Here is a 20,355-nt window from a genome sequence, read left to right as displayed (position 1 = left end):
TTATGCATGGTGCTCATAAAATATTCAAAATGCAGTGAAAGCACTGGCAAAATGAATAGTCATGAATGTTTTAGGATTCTGTGCACAAACGGATTCAGTAGTGTTTCAGGTAACCTGAGCACTATTGTACTTTTACGAATTCATTACTTATGAGTTGTTCAGAGCACAAGTAGTGGTTATTGTCATAGAGAGCAGTACTATGCAGTCAAAATACCCGAGGAGGCATCCAAAGGGAACCAGAACCGATACCCAACCAATAATTACTTTGGAAAGGGTTGTTGTACTCCAGTCATGTTCCTGTTTGTTGGGATTTCTGTTTTAGGATTCATTTTCTTAAGCTGCAAGGTTGGAAAGACTGGTTTGCTTCGCTCCCTGCTCCACTTAGCTTTCTGAATTGAGGATATACACAGTTTCTATACCTTTTGCAAAGTCACGAAACAGTTTTAAGCATTCCATGTGTAATGTTATACAAGTATTTGCTTACCAGTTTTGTGCATAAAATAAAAGGTTAGGTTTATCATATGATATGGTGAACGTAGTCATTCCACGAGGGCATTTACCTGGTCGAGTATCTGAACTGTATCATCCAAATCTCTTGCATGTCGCTTCATAAATTGTGGTTGTTTTAAATTAAAGTAATATACATTTTTTACATGATATGTTCTATGCAGAAATAGTGATATAGATGCCTTCCCCATTTGTCCTTAACTAAACCCTCTTTTGACTAAAAAGAGGCATTTTTAGGTGACCCTTTGAGTTCTCTACAATTGGATTAAAACATTTCTGTAGCTTTAAAATGAACTGGTGAAAACATTGAAAATCTTTTAGATAACCATTCATGATTTTCATTTACCGAAACAAAAAAATTCGATTCATGGTTCCTGTGTAGGATTTTTGACATTCACATGCTGGAAGATTTTGGTCTTGAGACTGAAGCAAATTTTAACTCTGGCACGGTGCTTGAGCCTTGTAGATAGCTTCACCCACAAGACTGCATCTTCGGACTCTGTAAAGCCAGACACACTAGCACTGGCCTTGGAACATCCTGGCCGTGAAGAGTCTCTGGGTTCGCTGACTTCCACGCCAGGCCTGGAGCCTGGGATGGCGATATGACTGGCAGGTTCTTGCAGTTGGGTGACAGCAGGGTCCCCCAAAGCCACTTGACCGTGCACTGACTCGGGTTCTACGTTCACATCGGCTCATCTCCTGAGGGTCCCCTTTTAAATTAATCAGGCATCTCTAGGGGCAGGGAACCAGATGGCAGTTGAGTGACAGGTCCCCACTGCTCCTCTGTCCCCTCAGAGCCAACTCTACAATTCAGCATGAAAATCATGTGGATAATAATAGCAGCAGCAGCAGCAAACATTTTCTGATTGATTTTGCTAGGCTCTGGGCCAGCTGGGAATGCAGGACATGTGACAATCCCCCTCCCCCTCCAGCTCTCCTCATTTGATGGTCGTTATACAGGGAAGGAAACCCCAGCCCTGTGAATCAGGTGGCAGGAAGACAGCTCGTGTCCTCTCTGCAGCCCACGAGGGGCAAGGTTCTGAAGTCTCAGCAGCATGAGTAGAAACTCGGCAGTGACAGCGTTGAGGCAGGTGCCACAAGGCCATTTCCAAGCGATCATTTATTCATGGTGGTCCTCATGATAATTCTTTATGTCCACAGAGGAGAGAACCACCGCCAGCCAGGAGATTCACAGAACACCAGGACTGAAACATCCTCGAGTCTTGGTGCTTGAATAAGAAATTGGTAAGCAGTTCCAGGACAGCTACAACTGACTGACAGCACTGGTTTCAGGGATGGTTTTTACTAAAGAATACTGGCAGATGTCGCCAGTCATCTGTGATGGAAGAGTCCAGGGCTCAGCTTTGTGCAATGACATCCAGTGACCTCCTGAGTCCCTAGGATCCACTTTGGGGCATGAAGGGGTCTACACCATGGTGATACTGAGGTACGCATATGCAAAAGTACACCCACTCATGAACACACTCATACACACAGACATCAGTAAAGCCCATCTTCAGAACTTCTAAAGTACTTGGCCTAGGTTGAGAACAGTGGCTCACACCTGTGATCCCAGTACTTTAGAAGACTGGGGCAAGAGGATTCCTTGAACCCAGGAGTTCAAGACCAACCTAGGCAATATAGTGACACCTCATCTCTACAAAATAAAACTTTTTAAATTAGCCCAGAGTGGTGGTGTGCTCCTGTAGTCCCAGGTAATCAGGAGGCTGAGGCACGAGGATCACTTGCGCCCAGGAGATTAAGGCAGCGGTGAACTGTGATTGTGCCACTGTGTTCCATGCTCCAGCATGAGTGACAGACTGAGACCCTGACTCAAAAAAAAAAAAAGGTATGAGGCCTAGAAACAGCATTTTCCTTATGACTATAAAATTGCCCTATCTCATCAGAAAGAGAAAGAATGACAAAGATGAACAGCCTTTGGATTCCCCTAATCTATGGGCCTCTAACCTCCTGTAGCTGACACAAAAGTATTTAAAGCCCTGTTTCCGGTTGCTAGGGCTGCCATAACAAAGTACCTGGAAGTCCAAGATCAAAGTGTTGGCAAGACTGGTGTCTCCTGAGGCCAGTTTGCTTGACTGTCCTCTCTCCATGTCCTCACCTGGTCTTCCTTCTGTGCATATCTGTGTCCTAATCTCTTCTTACAGGGACACCGGTTGTATTGGATCAAGGCCCATCCTGACCTGACTTCAACTTGATTACCTCTTAAAGACCCTTTCTTAAGATAAGGCTGTGCCCTGAGGTCCTAAGTGTTAAGAATGCAACACGTAAATCAGTAGTTGGAGAGACACAACTCAGTTCGTAAGGAGTCCAAACAGGAATGTATTGACTCATTCCACATCTTGTTTCTCTGGCCGGTGTTGCTGGTTTGAAAAACAACTTAGGTGGGTACCTGCATAATCAACATTTGTATACCTAACCCTGAATGGTACCCTACGTCTTTGTAATAAAAAAATTAATAAAAACAAAAATAACTCAGGTGAAGCCACACTGAAAAAAGAACCGGATGGCAAATCCTGCGTGTGACTTTGAATAGAGAAATGGCGGCATGTCTAGAGTGTAAATAGTGACAGCCAGGTGTGGGTGATGCTGTCCGATTGGCCTAGGGAGATGTGGAGTTTTGGTGGTGCTCTTACATGTCTCTGTGTTGTGCTGTCCTGCGCTGTGTGCAGGGGACAGAGATAATTACCACCAATGATGACTCTGCAGCTTGAGACATTGATATGCTGGACTATTCAGAGAAAAAAAATAGCTACTTGCTCTTCCATCAAGTAGGGCAGGCAGGAAGACGCAGACAGGGCTCAGCATTCTAAAAATGGCCCCGCACTGCCCTGGGGAGACCAGGCAGCCCTCACTCCTGGGGAGAGCACTTGGTCTCAGGTTCGTTGGACAGTTCTTGACAGGAGCCACTTACCTGGAGACTTTTGAGAATCTAAACTTGAGGAAGAGAATGCAGGTATGCTTTTGTGTACTTTGCTGTTTTTCCATAAGTGATGGGGAGGTTTGTTTCTCTCTGCAAGGACAGTGTGAGTTTGCTGCTGTTTTGTAGTGGCATGTGCTCACAGGAAACGTGAAGTTGAAGTTCATAGGAAAACCTGATACTTGCAACCTGGTGTCTCCATTGTCATCCCAGGAGCAGACTCACCTGAATGCAGGTCTAGAGTAAGGCAGCCTCACAAGAACCACGTTAGAGACAGATGAGGAACCAGCTGAAAAGGCTTTTTTTGTTAAAAAGCCACTCATCGTGGGTTCCTCGAGCCCTGTAAATCTCAGTCTTTTGCTGCCCTGGATGTGTTGATGGGGTGGTAGGGCAGTGAGAAGAGGTTGGTTGGCTGCAAGTGTTTGAGCTTTCCTCTCTGCCCGTGGAGCTCAACCCTGGCAGTAAATCAGATGCCCCGGGGAGCACGCGAATATTTTGAGTGCTGGGGCCTCTCTCAGACATCCAGACTTCATAAGGATCAGGGTCTGTCAGTGACTGCTTAGAAAAGTGCCTTCGTCATTCTCTTGGGCATCCGGGCTTAAAAAGCTGCCCGACCCTATCAGAGCCCATCTTCTCCTTCTCTGCCCATCTGTAGACATGGCCTCACCCCTAGCACCCACAGCCTTCCTCACTGTCCTAGGTCAACCCTGACTCAGCCCCTCGAGGCCCAACGTTCATAGAGAAGCCATCCTAAAACCAAACTCTTTCTCCCTGGCCCACTGGCATAGACAAGGGCATGTAAACTGGAAAGAGAAAATGTGGCCAAGACGATTGGCTTGCCCATGGTGAGACACGGCCTCACGGGTGGGGAGTGAATGCTGCAGAACTGTGGCTGATTGGTTAATTGACACATGGCACATGATTGGATGCCTCCTCCAGAGCCAGAACTTACCAGGCATAAGTAGTGGACGAGACATACACACACACACTGCCTGCCACAGAGAACCTACCATCCAACCGGCTAATGCAAAACCCAGCCACATTCATCCCTGACCCGCCAGGTAACTTCACAGCTATATTTTGATTCATATTTGTGAGATATCCATGGACCCGACAATTGACAGTCGCCTGGGGTGCACTGGGGACTTGGGCAAGGTGGGATCCTCGGGTCAGCAGGGTCATTCAAGATTCTGGGTAACGTTCTCAGAGGGAGTGCTCTACCAAAAGTGGGTCAAGACTTGCATCGACGTCAAAGGTTCATGTTGTTCTGAACATTATTTCGTTGCCAAGAAAAAGAAAGATCAGGAATTTCCCCAAACCCATCCAGAAGTTGTCGCAGTAGCAAAAATATTTCCAGTAATATCTACGCTTTGCTAGTCAGTATGTCAGCAAGATAAAGTTTAGTTGTTCATTTATTTCCTCATGGTTACATACGTCATTCATTTGTTCATTCAGCACTCATTTACTGAGGGTCTACCATGATTTGGGCACTGTGGGGACATTGCCCTTGGCATTCCCACAGTGACCGTTCCCTGTTCTGTCTTGTCCCTGGTCCTTGACTGGTCCTCTCTCTGGCCCACTAATCCGGGGAGGCTAGAAGGAAACTGTCTGAGCAGAGGACTAAGGACACCAGCCTGGGAAAGTCAGGGGAGGAAGCAGATCTGGGACTAATGGGTGGCAAAGGACTGGGAGAAGAGGGCTGGTGTGTCTGCGGGAGCCCGGAGAGGTTACCCGAACATGCCCCTTCCTGACTAACAGGTCTGGGCGAGATCAGAGAGCCTGTATTCACTGAAGCTGTCCCTCTCCTGGTCTCCAGCCCTATGATCCTGCCTCCTAGCAAGGGACTTGTCATCTGCCTCAACTCCTGTAGGGTTCCCATCCAGTCTCTCTGTCCCCATCCATGCTCCCTGATGCCACCTGTGTGGTTTCCCTAATCCTAATTCCAGGTTTCTTACACCTTGTTATGAACCTTACAAAATAGAGCCCAAGACTTCCCTCACTGCCCACCCAGCCTGGACTCCTTCATCCACCACGACCCCTGCTGAGGTTTCTCTCCCACCAGCCTCTCTTGCCTGGAAAACCCTCTTGCCCCTGTTCACCAACTGAGCTCCTGGACATCCTTCAAACCCCACACAGATGCTCCAGCTCCTCTGCGCATATATGCCTTCAACTGCCCCTCCAGTAAAAGTCACACCTCCTTCTTCTGAACACCTCCACATTGTCCAGTAAATGTTCATTTCTGTATATATCCTGCTGGGCTGCATTTACATACTCACAACTCTTCTCATACTGTGTGTGACAAATAAGCGAGTTTACCTGAGCAGACAACCCTTCACCTTCATTTTTCTTGCGGTGTGGCGTTAGGATTGGACATGTGCATTGGGTCCTTCCTACAGGCCAGCTGCTGTGCACAATGCTTTATGTGAATCATGTGATTACATCCTCACAACAGCCTATGAGATGGGTGTTGTTGTTGTTCACATTTTACAGAGGAGGAAACTAAGGCTTGCTGATGTTGCATTGCTTGCCGGAAGCACATGGCAAGTAACAGAGCAGAACTGCCACCAGCTGGTTCTAGCAAGCAGTCAGGTTGGCAAGTAGAAGCCAACCCGACCAGTCACTGGTGAAGCCAGTAGGACACAAGCTGAGCATGAGAACAAGGACATCAGGCTGGGAAGATCAGGGGAAAGCAGATGGGGAACTAGGCAGGTGGGCAGAGGATTGGAAGGCGAGGGCAGGTGTGCCTGTCCTCCTGAGCACCCATGGATGGTAGGCGTGCCTTTGCAGTTACAGTATGCATGGATTTGCCACAATATAAGAATCGATCCACCAGGGGAGAGATGGTGTCTCCATCAAACCCAACACAGGGTGACAGATTACCGGCAATGTTGGACAAACACATGGGTTCAGATTCACCATGAGCTCGTTGTTATCAATTGTGCCACACAGAAGAATGCTTTAATTCTTTCAAACTGTAAGAGAAAAGATAATGATTGCTGTTTTATTTCTTCCATACACAAAAAGGAAAGACGTTTTAGAAATTCTGAAAATAACTCAAGAAAGAAAGACTTTTGGAACATAATTGTGCATTGGGAAAAGTCACTCAGTTTGAAGAAATTACTACTTTAAAATAATTTCTTTAAAATAAATACTAATTCTCTATCACAATATTTGTCAAGCCTTCCCAAGATTTTTTATTGAGTTCTTTGATGAGGGAGATAAGGAAATACCATCTCATAATGGATCAGATTACACTTAAAGTTGAAATGTGATCAGTTCATTTGGAAATTGAAGGAAAAATGTGCAGAAAAATATTGTAAGGGTACTTTCCATTTTTTTATCTTGAAGATCAGACGTTTCCAAAAATCAGAATATGGGGTTTCTGAATGTATTATATATAGGTTCTAGTAAAAAGCAGCTGTTCATATTCTATGAGTTTAGACCTTTTGGGCACAGAATCATTAAAGCCATCTTCTTGCCTTCCAGATCCATATGTGTAAGGGCAGTTTTTTAGTGTCAGCCTTGGTGCCCGTATTTCATCCCAGGAGATGTCAGTCAGAAATTAGATATAAATGTACCAAATATATATTAATTGCTGCAAAGATTAATTTGTTTGGGGATCTTTCATAATTAGTGACATGCCCCGCTCAACTCTGCTCTCTAGCCAAGAAAAAGTAAATATAGTGGGATTCATTAAAAGCTTAAACTAACTGTAACTGGTTGATATCACAAGCCTTTCAAATGTCACTTTTTAATCTATCCTGAGATTAGAGAAAAATTAGAATTAAACAAATAAATGTAACGTTTTAAGAGTCATGAAAATGACTCTTAAATGAATCATAAATGAAACTCTTAAAATGAATCATTTCTTTTTCTTTTTTTTTTTGAGTTGGGCTCTCACTCTGTCACCCAAGCTGGAGTTGAGTACCATGATCATGGCTCACCATAGCCTCGATCTCCTGGGCTTAAGCAGTCCTTCCATCTCAGCCTCCCAAGTAGCTGGAACCACTGGCACACACCACTATGCCTGGTTAATTTTTTTTTTTTTTTTGAGTTAGAGTCTCATTCTGTCACCCAAGCTGGAGTGCAGTGGCATACTCGTGGCCACCGCAGCCTTGACCTGCTCGGCTCAAGTGTCCTTCTGCCTCAGCCTTCCCATTAGCAGGAACTATAGGCATGCACTACCGAGCCCAGCTAATTTGTTGATTTATTGTAGAGATGAGGTCTCACCAAATTGCCTGGGCTGGTCTCAAACCCATGGGCTTAGGCAATCCTCTCACCTTGGCCTCCTAAAGTGCTGGAATTATAAGCATGAGTCACCACACCAGGCCTACCTAGTTAATTTTTTTAAAAAACTATTTTTGTAGAGATGAGTTCTCAATACGTTGCCCAGACTGGTCTCCAATTCCCGAGCTCAAGCAATCCTCCCGCTTCAGCCTCCCAAAGTGCTGGGATTGCAGGTATGAGCACCCGGCCAATTTTAATTTCTTTAGCCTCGCTTTGTGCAATGAGGCTGCTCTTCATGGAAGCCTTGCACTGCGTGTCAGACACACACATGCGCCCCTGGAGTGAAAGCCCTCCTCCTCCAGGCTGGCCGGGAAAGTAGATCACAGCAGAACCAGGGTACATCCACAAGTAGCGGGTTAGGATCTCCCGAGGAAACGCCTTCATTCGACAGGAGTGATACCTAACATGAAAGCAGGCAAGCCAAGGGTGGGGCTGCACCTCCTCCCCCTTCAGAGACCCACTGCTCGGCCTCCCCTGTCTCTTATAACGTGACTTGTGACACTTCACCACACAGGACTGTTCCTCTAACTATAAAAGATCAACATGTACAATTCCCTATAACTTAAATTAGGACATTATTATAATTCATAAATAAAACGGATCCAATACAAAGTGAGTTTGAACTCTACTGAATTGTATTAGGGTGATTATTTTATTAGTGATTTTGCTTTTTCATAGACAAGAGAGATGGCGGCCTCTTGTTCTTTTTTTCCATGATCAGCCAAAGAGAAGCAGGAGACTGACCACAGGAGCCCCTTCCCACTGCCCCTGACCCCACAAGGCCACTGTGTGGCCTTCTGGTATCTGAGGACACCTGCAGACCCCTCCCCAGAATAATGGCCTTAATTGCACAAAATAAAAAGCATAAGGTTTCAAAGAAAACCAACTATACTTAAACACAGTTATCGCAACCTTTTAAATATGGTGAACTAAAAATGTGAGATTAAAAAACGCTTTATTAACACATTAAACATCAAGGTCTAGACCTGCTAGAGGCAGGTCTAACATCATCTGACAGTAATGAGCGTCTCTGACATTTCCAAATGTCTACACCAACTGTAATGTGATATTTAAACACCTGAGATTTCTACTGTTGACAAAGCCAAGGGCTTGCTGATGCTGCTGTGCTTTGTTCACTTCCAATCATAGTTTGAGGGCTAGAAGTTCATGAAAATAATGACATTTTCCCATCCAAATGCATACACTGCTGAGGCACAAGGGTCCAGGTGAAAACTCCAGGGAGTACAGGCTCTGTGTCGTGATGGTTGCCTCGGGAAGGACCCTAAACCTTGTTCCACAGCTCAGGGCCAGAACCTGTGGGTACGAGGCTAGGAACCCAACGCGTGTCTCCCTTGCTGTCTTTGGGTGGGACTAGGATACAGCCAAGGGTCTGGAGGGAGAGGCAGGGCCCCAACCCTGTGCCCTTCCCGAGCACTGCTTGGACTCACCCTTGGGCAGGTACCACCTCCCTGAGCATAAACCTCCCCATACAGGCAAATCTGATGGTAAAAGATAGGGATGTATGCAAGTTTCTTGCATAGGGGAGGCAATTCACAGATATTCCTTGTTTTTCTTTTGTTGAGTCGGTCTCACTCTGTTACCCTGGCTGGAGTGCAGTGGCACAATCACAATTCACTATAGCCTCAACCTCCTGGGCTCTGGCAATCCTCCCACCTCAGTCTCCCGAGTTGCAGGAACCTGTCACCACACCTGGCTAATTTTTTGATTTTTTTTTTTTGTAGCGACAGGGTCTTACTATGTGGCCTAGGCTGATCTCGAATTCCTGGACTCGTGTGAGCCACTCGCCTAAACCTCCCAAAGTGTTGGGATTATAGGCATAATCCACCACGCCTGGCAGATGTTCCTTCTTTTAAAGAATAAGGGACTTATTGAAATAGATGCACAAAAAGAGTTTGACCAGAGACCCAGCCACATCCATTACACAGCAAATCTGCTTTCACGCCTGTTAGTATTTCATGGCAGTATTGACATCCAGGGGCTCAGTCTTTCCACACTTGACCACAGTGTTCCAGGTATTCACAAGAAATTTGGGGTCACCTCCTTCTTACCTTCTTAGACCTGCTGCTCCTTGCTGTGCACCTTTGGCCTAACCTCTGTTGACTTCCCATCACCAAATCATTTTGTAGCCTCAGGAGTTGGTTTCTGGTAAAGACTGTGGTTATTTTGTTGTGCTACTACAGATGGATAACTGGGCTTTTTAGCCTATTAAATTTTGGTGCCTTAAGAGTATCATTCTTTTCTAACTTTGGTACTTTAAGAGTCTCTGTCTTTAAATTAACTTGATTTCCTTTGCTAGTGTTGAGTTAGAAAATTAGGACAATATTGTTATTTAAAACATTTACCTCCATAATCTTTCTCTTTTTATACTTTATTCATTCATTGATATATTTATTTTGAGTCAGAGTTTCACTCTGTCACCCAGGCTGGAACGCAGTGGCACGATCATGGCTTCCTGCAACCTTGACCTCCCAGGCTCAGGCGATCCTCCTGTCTCAGCGTCCTGAGTAGCTTGGCCCACAGGTGCATGCCACCATGCCCATCTTATTTTTAAAATTTTTTTTGTAGAGATGAGGTCTCTCTATGTTGCCTGGGCTCATCTCAAACTCCTGGGCTCAAGCAATCCTCTTGCTTTGGCCTCCTTAAGAGCTGAGATTACAGGTGTGAGCCACGGCAGCCAGCCTGCCTCTATAATCTCCAAATGCACACCAAGTGTCTTTGATAACCATGAAATGTTGTTGAGATTCTTCCTTTGTTACAGAATACAACGACCACTTGAAAGCTCCTTGACTACTGTTTTGTTTCAAACTGGTTCAAACTGGTTCATAAGTCAAATTTTTTAAATTGCAAAAAGTTGTGGACTCTGGTAATTATTACAGGTCACATGGAGTGAACATAAATTATTTCAGTACAGTTGAAAGAGAATTTCTCTGTAGTCAGTTATAGTGTTGCTTTCTAATGCTTTTTTAGGAAAGACCCTTTCTTTAGTGGAATTCAAGAGAAACCTCATTGAAATGTCCGACCTGTGGGAATTGCTGGGTTTCCTCAGAAACATCTGTGATATTATATATGATCTTATGCCAGTTAGAAGCTAAGCAGCAATGGAAAACCAATGCCTGCCTCACGCTCTCTTAACTGCTCAGTCAACTGGGCCCCTGAGTGTTGGCCCAAGGTCTAGGGCAAGGCTCCTGCATTTGGAAGTACATTAACTAGTGGTCACCTGGACTTCTTCCCAGTTCTTAAGACTCAGGTGGGTAGAATCAGCATTCTCACAGACACAGGGATACCGCTGATCGATCCTCCAGAATTTGTACGTGGTTTTTGCTGTACCCCCATTGACTTTCCCATAGCTTAGCAACCTTGACATTTCTACCTCTGAGATCACTACAGGCATGCAGCTTTCTCCCGTCCCTGGTACTTCTCAGCCTCCCCTGCATATCATTCTAAGAAGGGATATTATCTTTCACGGAGAAGCGGAGTCTACAGCAGTATCTAAATCAGTCCCTGGGCCTGGGTGGTGTTGCCATAACTACCGATGTATAGTCGGCAAATAGAAACAACTATCCCAGGGTGCTCAGACTGGTTTTTCATATGTGTTTATGTCTCTTGTTTACTCCTGTTAAACACATTACTTAGCTGTCATCTCTTTTTTCATTGAGTTGATTTCTATCACTCTCTTTTAAGAAAACTCCTAAAGGTTCTCCGTTTGCACCTTGGTTCCAGCCGCATTCCATTTCAAGGTGGCAGGGTCTTGGCTTTTCCCATCGCTGCCAGATATCCCATTCACGTAAGCCTCAGGGCTCTCCCCGCCTTCTCTCCCCCCTCATCCCCAGCTTTGTTGGAAAGGCAAACGTGGCAGCTGTTAGTCAGCACTTGACCTTCTTGTTCCAATGGGGCCAGTAGGCTGGACAAGTACAAGCAGGGGTGGCCATTGTTTAACCTTTTCAGGCCTATCGGATGGTTCCATGTCATCTCTGTGGCCAGAAGGCATTTGGAGGCTTCGGAACTGAGTCTTGGTCAGAGCCCAACCGGGAAAGACACCGCAACCCAGGACCCAAAACCCAAGTGTGGCTCAAGGTGTATGAAGGGTGCAGGCAACAGGCTGATCTTCAAGTCTGGGGCCTGGTGTCAAGAAAGGAGCGGTCATCTGCCAGTAAGTGCTGGGGACTGTCATTGAGGTGGACTGGAGAGGGCAAGATGGGAGCCCCAGCCTTGCCACGTGCATCCAGGTCTAGCGCTTACGGATCATGCACGGTTTCAGGAAGTCCAAGGCAGGGAGGGATTCTGGCACGAGGTGCAAGGGCAGGGCCGTTTTCTTAGGCTGCTGAGGGTGGCGTGATGGAAGCAGACCTCCACTGCCCAAGGAGCAGCCAGAGCCCGGCTTCCTCTCCTTCCCGCTCAACCAGGCTTCCAGGCAGCGTCCTCTCCCCTCTGGGCTACTGCGTGTAGGCTTGCCAATTGTCCGAGCTGGAGAGACCACTGTTTGGAGGGAGTATGTCGGTCCATTCTGTGTTGCTTGAAGGAAGACGTGAGGCTGGGTAACTTTTTTGTTTTTTTGAGTCGAGATCTGACTCTGTCGCCCAGGCGGGAGTACAGTGGCACAATCTTGGCTCACCACAGCCTCAACTTCCTGGGCTCAAACAGTCTTCTGCCTCAGCCTCCTGAGTAATTTAACAGCAAGGTATGGAAGTTTCCACCGACTACAGGCATGCACCATCACGCCCAGCTATTTTTTTTTTTCTTTTTTTTTGTAGAGATGAAGACTCACTATATAGCCTTGGTCTTGAATGCCTGGACTCAAGCAGTGCTCCCACCTTAGCCTCCCAAAGTGCTGGGATTACAGGCATGAGCCACTGCGCTTGGCCTGAGGCTTTATAAAGGTACTTTATAAAGGAAAGAGATTTATTTGGCTCACGGTTCAGCATGGCACCGGCTTCTGCTGGGCTTTTCATGAGACCTCAGGGAGCTTATAATCATGGCAGAAGGCAGAGAGGGAACAGGCCTGTGTCACATGGCCAGAGTGGGAGCAGCAGGGCGGGGTGCCAAGCTATTTTAAACAACCAGCTCTTGTGTGAATGAATAGAGCCAGAACTCACTCACCACCATGAGAACAGCACGAAGCCCTCATGACCCAGACGCCTCCCACTAGGTCCCACCTTCAACACTGGGGATCACATTGCAACATGCGATTCAGAGGCAACAGGCATCCAAGCCGTGTCAGAGGGTAGTCCACCCTGCAGGGCTGGGCAGAGTAAGCTTCGTTCAACATTCCGGTGGGCTCTCCCTGTAGAATTCGGTGGAAACTTCCATACCTTGCTGTTAAATTAAATTGCCCAACAAGGTTGAGGGAAACATTGAGGTCTCTGTTGCAGGGTAGGGATTCTGACATTTCCAGCTTCTAAAACCACAGTGTAAGGTGACTTTGTGATTTGGTTTGTTGTTTTTTTGTTTTGTTTTGTTTCGTTTTGTAGAGGTGAGATCTCACTGTGTTGCCCAGGCTGGTCTCTAACTCCTGGGCTCAAGCAATCCTCCCACCTCAGCCTCCCAAAGTGCTGGGATTACAGGCATGAGCCACCTCATTTGGCCTTTGGTTGATCTTCATAAAAATAAGGCAGTGATATTAATTAGCCTTTTCAGTCAAGCACAGTTTGAGTGAATGATAAAAATAAGGGAACATTTTTCATGAGTAATTCTGCCTTTTGAAGTATGTATCCCTAAGTCATCCGTCTCTTTGCTATTTACTACTTTCCTTTCCTTTTCATGTTATTTCCTTCACATAATTGCAGTAAAGATGTGTACATTGCACCCAATATTAATTTTCTTCATCTCCTTTCAGTCTCTTTTATTTTACTATTTTCTGCTATTCTTTTAAATCAGTAGGTCAAGATAGTTACAGATTGCTGGCATTTCAGATAATATTTCAGGGTCTTTTAGAAGGTTTCGCTTTAAGATTGGGTGAGTAAATCCTTCAAAGGTTATTTCTGTCAAACCTTGAACGCCTATCATATTCTAAGCATCTAATATGATCCTAAGGAAGGTCTGGGGAAAGAAAACGAGTTTGGGGAAGAGCAGTGAAGAGAGCGTAGTGTGTCCTCAATGGCAGGCTCTATTTTTCTGTGGTGGTGTAGATGGCAAAATTTGTAGGCCTATGGTGTGACCTCTGCCCCTTCCACACTCTATGAGCACCCGGAACGGGGAGCCAGGCCTTGATTCAGAGGACTCCCAAAGCCCTGGTAGACTTAGCATTTGTGCTGTGACTGCCTACTGAATTTTTGCTTTAGAATATTCTAAGAGCTTTTTTTGAAAAAAAGCAAATATTTAGAATCATGTGATCAAGCAGAGTTGGGAAAAGTAGACCCTAGTGAATAGGCTCACTTGTAAACCAAGATCTCGGGGATGTTCAGTGAGCTGTGATAACATCTGGTACTCACGAGCCTTGCTAAGTAAATTCTCTTCCCCGTATGTTATTGTCTTAAGTTTTGCAGTAGGAGCAGAGAAACTACAAAAAACTCAAAATCCCACATCAGACATATTCCAGATTCAAGATGGTAACACATGATTTCACAAACAGAAAAGAAATAGGAAATAGCTTCCAGTCAGCTCCAAGTAGAACCTTTTCACACACACATGCTCATTTTGTTTGTTCTTTTGTCTGGTTCTGAAGATCTTGATTAGAAATAGCGTATTCAGACCTGGGTGGAGTTTCATGACTGTGATCCTCACTTTGGGCGAATTTTTTTATTTTTATTTTTTGTAGAGATGGGTAGGAGACAGGAGGGTCGTTTGAACCCAGGAGTTCGAGACCAGCCTGGGCAAAATGAGATTTCATCTCTACAAAAAAAAAAAAATCAAAAAATTCGCCAGATGTGATGGTATCTGGTGGAAGGCTCACCAGAGCCGAGAAGGTGGAGGCTTTGGTGAGCTGTGATTGTGCCACTGTACTCCAGCCTGGGCAACAGAGTAAGACCCCAACTCTACTTGAGGGTTCTTGGCCGCTTCTGGTTGCATTTTCAGTTCAAGGAGGGCTTGAGCCATACTTGGAGGTCAGAGATTAAAAACAAGGAGATATGATACACTGTGCTCAGAAGGGTGACATCCTGACAGCCAGCAGGGTGTCAGGGAAGGCCGTCTTTGCACTTGGCTTTGTTGGTGGGTTCCACAGCGTGCCTCAGGCCACCCCCAGTACAATTCTAAATTTAACTTTAGTGGTGTTTCAAAACTAGAGACTCAACTGGACTTGGGGTGCAGGGGTGCAGCTCTTTTCTACTCCAGGTGTTTTCACCACTCACTGTCAACAGCATGCGTGGCTTTGCAGGACCGTCTATGCTGGCACCACATAAAAGCTACGATCATGAATCGCATCTCATGTTTGACCACTGAGGTGCATCACCAGGCTTAAGCACTCTTTTAAAAAAAATTTTAATTTAATTTAATTTTAAAAACATGGGGTACAATTCAGGATTGGGTGTATAAGTGGTCACTGTACAGGTAAAGTTTGGGCCTCCCTTTGGTCCCCACTTTGCCTGGTTTGAGATCAGGTACCCCGATTGATGTTGTGTGTCCTCTCCCTCCCCTGGCAGTGTCTTGCTACTGCCAATCCCTTTCTTATAGTTTTGTGATAAGTGTTCGGGGTCCACTTATGAGTGAGAACATGTGGTACTCAGTTCTTTGCTTCTGTGAGGGATTACTGAGTATTATAGACTTTAAATCCTTCCAGTTGCTGTGAAGTCCATAATTTTGTCTCTTCTTTATGGCTGCATAATATTCCATCATGCATGTGTACCACTTTTTTTTTTTTAACATAGTCTAATTCTTGTCAGGATGACCATAATTAATAACTCAAAAAACAACAGATGCTGGAGAGGTTGCAGGGAAAAGGGATAGTCTAATTCTTGTCAGGATGACCATAATTAATAACTCAAAAAACAACAGATGCTGGAGAGGTTGCAGGGAAAAGGGAATGCTTCTACACTGTTGGCGGGAGTGTAAATTAGTACAACCCCTGTGGACAGCAGTGTTGTGATTCCTAAAAGATATAAAAATCAACCTTCCGTATGACCCAGCAATCCCCCTTCAGAGTAATTCAAATCGCTCTGCTCAGTGGCTCAGCCTGTAATACCAGCACTTTGGGAGGCCGAGGCAAGAGGATCGCCTGAGCCCGTGGGTTCGAGACCCACCCAGGCAACTAGGTGAGACCTCTTCTCTACAATAAATCAAAAAAATTAGCCGGGCATGGTATACTGCGCCTGTACTTCTGGCTACTTGGAAGGCTGAGGCAGAAGGATTGCAGGAGCCCAGCAGGTCGAGGTTGCAGTGACCGGGAGTGTGCCACTGCCCTCCAGCCTGGGTGACAGAGTGAGACTCCAATTCATAAAAAAAAATACCTGCACATGCATGTTTATTGCAGCACTATTCACAACAGCAAAAACATGAAACCAGATGTGCTGCCCACTGAAAGTGGGCTCGGGCACTCTTTAAATGTAACCACCACTCAGTTTCCATAAACTCTTTCTTAACATCATGTTTCAGAGCCATGTGAAGCGGCAGCCAATAATGAGATTGAGTTTAAATGAGAGTGAACATTTTAATTTCCTAACAGAAAACTGGGAGGGGAACAATAAAATGATAATTCTCACCAGGACGCTGTCTCAGGATCCCATGGCTCTGACCTTGGTCTCCCCACCCACCCCGGGGCATGGGGCAAGGGCTTTGCACCCCTTGGGCAGCAACCTACATGGGGCCCTCTGTGATGCTTTGTGGTGTCCCTTTCCCTCCTCGCAGCAACCCGGGCACCAGGAGCCCCATGGTCCCTGGACCCTCCCTTGTGGGAAGGCCTGCTGCAAACCCCATCTGGGACCCTGGGCTTCCCCACTCACCCACTTTTTGACCTTTTATTTTGCCCTGTGCAGAGCGTTCACCAGGGACACCTGTTTCCACACTGTGATTGTGTCCCACTCCCCACCCAGCCTGTCTGCCTCTGCTGCTCAGGGTCCTCAGCCCCTTGCCCTCCTGCCAACCCATCCTCCCTCTGCCCCTCCTGCCCTTCCCCTCCTCCCTCTCTGGGCCCTGCCCCCTTTCCCCTTCTGCCCTAACTTTCCCTCTGTTCGCCATCTTTCTCTTCTGTGTTCCACCCTTCCCTCTGCCCCTGTTCTCCCCATCTCCCTACCTGTTCTCCCCTTCTGCCCCCCATTCTCCCCATCTTATCCCCATTCTCTCCATCTCCTCCTCATGCTCCTCTTCTGCCCCCCATTCTCCCCATTTCCCCCATCACCCTTGTCTCCCCATCTTACCTCCCCGTTTCCTCCCATTTCCCTGCGTCCTCCCCTTTGCCCTCCCATTCTCCCCTGGTGCCCGCGTTCTCCCTTTCTGGCCCCTGTTCTCCCGATCCCCCTCCATTCTCCCCATCCCCCCATTCTCCCCATCTGGCCCCTGTTTTCCCTTTCTGTCCCTCATTCTCCTCATCTCCTCTGTTCTCTCCGTCTCCCCCTCCGTTCTCCCCATCTGCCTCCTGTTGTCACCTTCTGGCCCCCTTCTCCCCATCTGCCCCTCATCCTCCCTATCTGTCCTCCATTCTCCCCATCTTTCCCCTGTTCTCCCCATCCAGCCCCCTTTCTTCCCATCTGCCTCCCTCCCCATCTTATCTCCCCCTCCCCTGGCTCAAGAGTCTCCTCCAGTCCTTGTGAGCACTCAGCATGGTCATGGGAAGTGTGCCCCTCGTGCTGAGCAAGTGTGAGCCAGCCACAAGCCCCCTCAGCAACCCAAAGCCAGTTGTCCTGTTTCCACCTGCCACCCAGGGCCTCCTGGCAGCCTCTGCCCTTCAGTCTCTCGGGCGTGGGTTGAGCTGGTTCTGTCCTTCCCAACCCCAGAGCACTCTACCTCTAGCTGGCGGTGGCCCATGGATTCTCTGAAGAGCTGACCCTGTCTCTCCCCAGGAAGGTCCTCTGGTAGGCACTCAACAAATATTGCAGGACGAGGGTGAGTTGATGACCTTCAGGCACCACAAAATCTTGCCTCATCAAAGAGAGGCTGAGGGTGTTGAGTACACAGTGACTGCAGTGTCAGGAAAGTAGACGGTTTTGCCACAAAGCAACACCATCAAAAGTTGTCTCTGGTCACTGCTGAGCCCCCAAGTCGTCTCACCTGGCACTGGTGCAGACCGTGACCTCAGTGAGCATTGGCTCTATGGGGCTTCATTTTTAATCACGTGCCCTTGTGATGTCATCACACTGTTTGCCAGAAATCACACTGGGCAAATGTGGGAGAGAGTTTGCACTTTGAGTCAGTGGCCATCAGGGAAGGAGCCCACTCCTGTCCTCGGACTGACACTTGGCTTGAGAGTTGGGGATATTCATTTTGTTGTAGTCTGAAGGGGCTTGTTAAAGAATGTCTCTGTAAACTTCTTTTGTTTCCCTGATTGGAGATTTCTATGCTGCTGTGTAAATCTGTCTCCTCCCTCTTTCTCTCTCTCTCTCTCTCTCCTCTCTTTCCTCTCTCTCTCTCTCTCTCTCTCTCTCTCTCTCTCTCTCTCTCTCTCTCTCTCTCTCTCTCCCCCCCTCCACCCCTCCCTCTCCTTCTGGAACCTGTGTTAGCCTGTGATATTACTGGAGTGCTGCTGAAACAAAGTTTCACAGACTGGGTGGCTTAAACAAGAAAAATGTATGTTCTTCTAGTTGTAGAGCCTGGAAGTCTGAGGTCAAGGTGTCTGCAGGCTGGTCCCTCCTGAGGCTGCTTCCTTGGCTTTCAGGTGGCGTCTCCTGCCTGTGTCCTCACTCGGCCTTCCCTCTGTGTCTGTGTCTTCATTTCCTCTTCTTAGAAGGACACCATGCTGACTGGATGAGGCCCCGCCCTAGTGACCTCATTTTAGCGTAATTACCTCTCTATAAACTCCGTGTCTAAATACAGCCATATTCTGCGGTCTGCGGGCTAGGACTTCACCATGGGTTTGGGTGGGGGCGCACGGTTCAGTTGATGAAGGAAACTTTCTTGCAAAGTGCATCTTAGTTTGGGCCTTCTGTTTCCTTTCTTGCAGCTTTTTCCTCTCATATGTCCCTTTGACTGTCTTTGCTGGGGGTCTCTGCCCCGCCTTCCCTGCCCTCTCCCCTTGTGGCTGCAGACCCCAGCGTTCTGTACCAACTCTCCCTCTCTTGCAGCACCTGTCTTGACCACAGCATGTGTGCATCCATCATCCCTAACTTTAGGTTTGCCTGAAGGTTTGAAGGATTATCCATAAACCTCACAGACATTAGGGTATATTGAAATGTCACAAGACTGGGCTCTTCATACGTAGATATACTCTAAGGCTTTTTATCAATTGAAAATACGTGTTTGTTTGGAGATGCAAGTCTTGGTGGCAGACTGGTGGAGATATTTAGGGATGCTTCAATGAACTTGTCTACTTTCTGTTGCTTTTTTTTTTTAAGCTAGAGTCTCACTCTGTCACCCAGGCTGGAGTGCAGTGGCACACTCACAGCCACCCCAGCGCTGGCCTGCTGGGCTCAAGTGATCCTTCCGCCTCAGCCTTCCAAGTAGCCGGATCTACAGGCGCATGCTACCCTGCCCAGCTAATTTTTGAGTTATTGTAGAAACGAGGTCTCACCAAGTGGCCTGAACTGGTCTCGAACCCGTAGGCTCAGGCAATCCACTCACCTCGGCCTCCCAAAGTGCTGGGATGACAGGCTGAGCCACCGAGCACGGCCAGCTTTGCTTCTTTCATTGGGTGCATGCAAAGTGCGAATAGTTGAACAGAATGGTTCCCCTATGGGCCTGGTGATTGGTTGCATGTATTATCCAGACTCCTGGTAATTTTTAAAAATTAAAACTTAGATGTTTGCATTTTAATTTCAGGATGACATCTCTGACTTTCACAATGTTATAATTTAAATGATCTGTAGGGTTCTTTTTTAACTTTTCTAAGTGCACTTAACCCCAAAAAGCCATTTAAATGAAAAATAATATAAATAGATTTTCTCTGTTGCTGCCGACTTTGACCTGCCCTCATAATGACAACAATTTATTAGAGAGGTAGATTGCTCTAATTTGGTTCAGTTTAATGAATACTATTCCGTTGGAATGAAATGCTCCTCTGAGATGACAGTGAGCACAGGGGACATTTTTATGATGGTCCGAACAAGATCCTGCATTGGTCTTCAGTGATCGTAGACCAAGAGCACAGCAATGAGTGAGCTGTACGTTCCAGGGCCAGGCGGCCTGTCTGTGTGGACAGCACTCAGCACAGCACTCCTCCAAAGTCTCAAAGTTATTTAGAAAACAGATCATGGCGTTGTGACTTTGACTTCTAAATTAAAGACGGGCCCCGGGAGACTTGTGCTTCCCAGAGAGCACTTCTGGGAAGATATCTCTGTCTACCTCCCGTTGGCCACGTGTGGCCTGCAATCATGCAATCATATTATAGCTATTATTATTATTAGTGTTATTATTATTTTACAATTCTTGCCATGAATGTCAGTGCTTTGGCATTTCCTGAAGCAGCCAGGAAGAGCATAGATTACAAGAGTGCATGTAATTGTAATAGTATGTCCTATGTTGTCTAACTTCTAAAACCCTTAAGAATCTTTTTCCGATGATAGAAACTAGCAAATGATTGT

At 46.6% G+C, this 20,355-nt stretch overlaps 1 non-coding gene across 1 annotated transcript in view; it reads left to right on the top strand.

Moving 5' to 3' along the window:
- Positions 1 to 1,675: 1,675 nt before the first annotated feature.
- Positions 1,676 to 20,355, top strand: part of LOC103257159 — a 40,003-nt gene continuing 21,323 nt past the window's right edge. The window contains exon 1 of the transcript XR_002481797.1: positions 1,676 to 1,752. This is a non-coding gene — a transcript (uncharacterized LOC103257159). The remainder of the gene's footprint in view (positions 1,753 to 20,355) is intronic.

The sequence above is a fragment of the Carlito syrichta genome, unplaced genomic scaffold (assembly GCF_000164805.1).
Source record: "Carlito syrichta isolate Samal-C Ts95f unplaced genomic scaffold, Tarsius_syrichta-2.0.1 Scaffold301569, whole genome shotgun sequence".
NCBI classification, from domain to species: Eukaryota; Metazoa; Chordata; class Mammalia; order Primates; family Tarsiidae; genus Carlito; species Carlito syrichta.
This window is presented reverse-complemented; position numbering and strand designations above follow the sequence as displayed.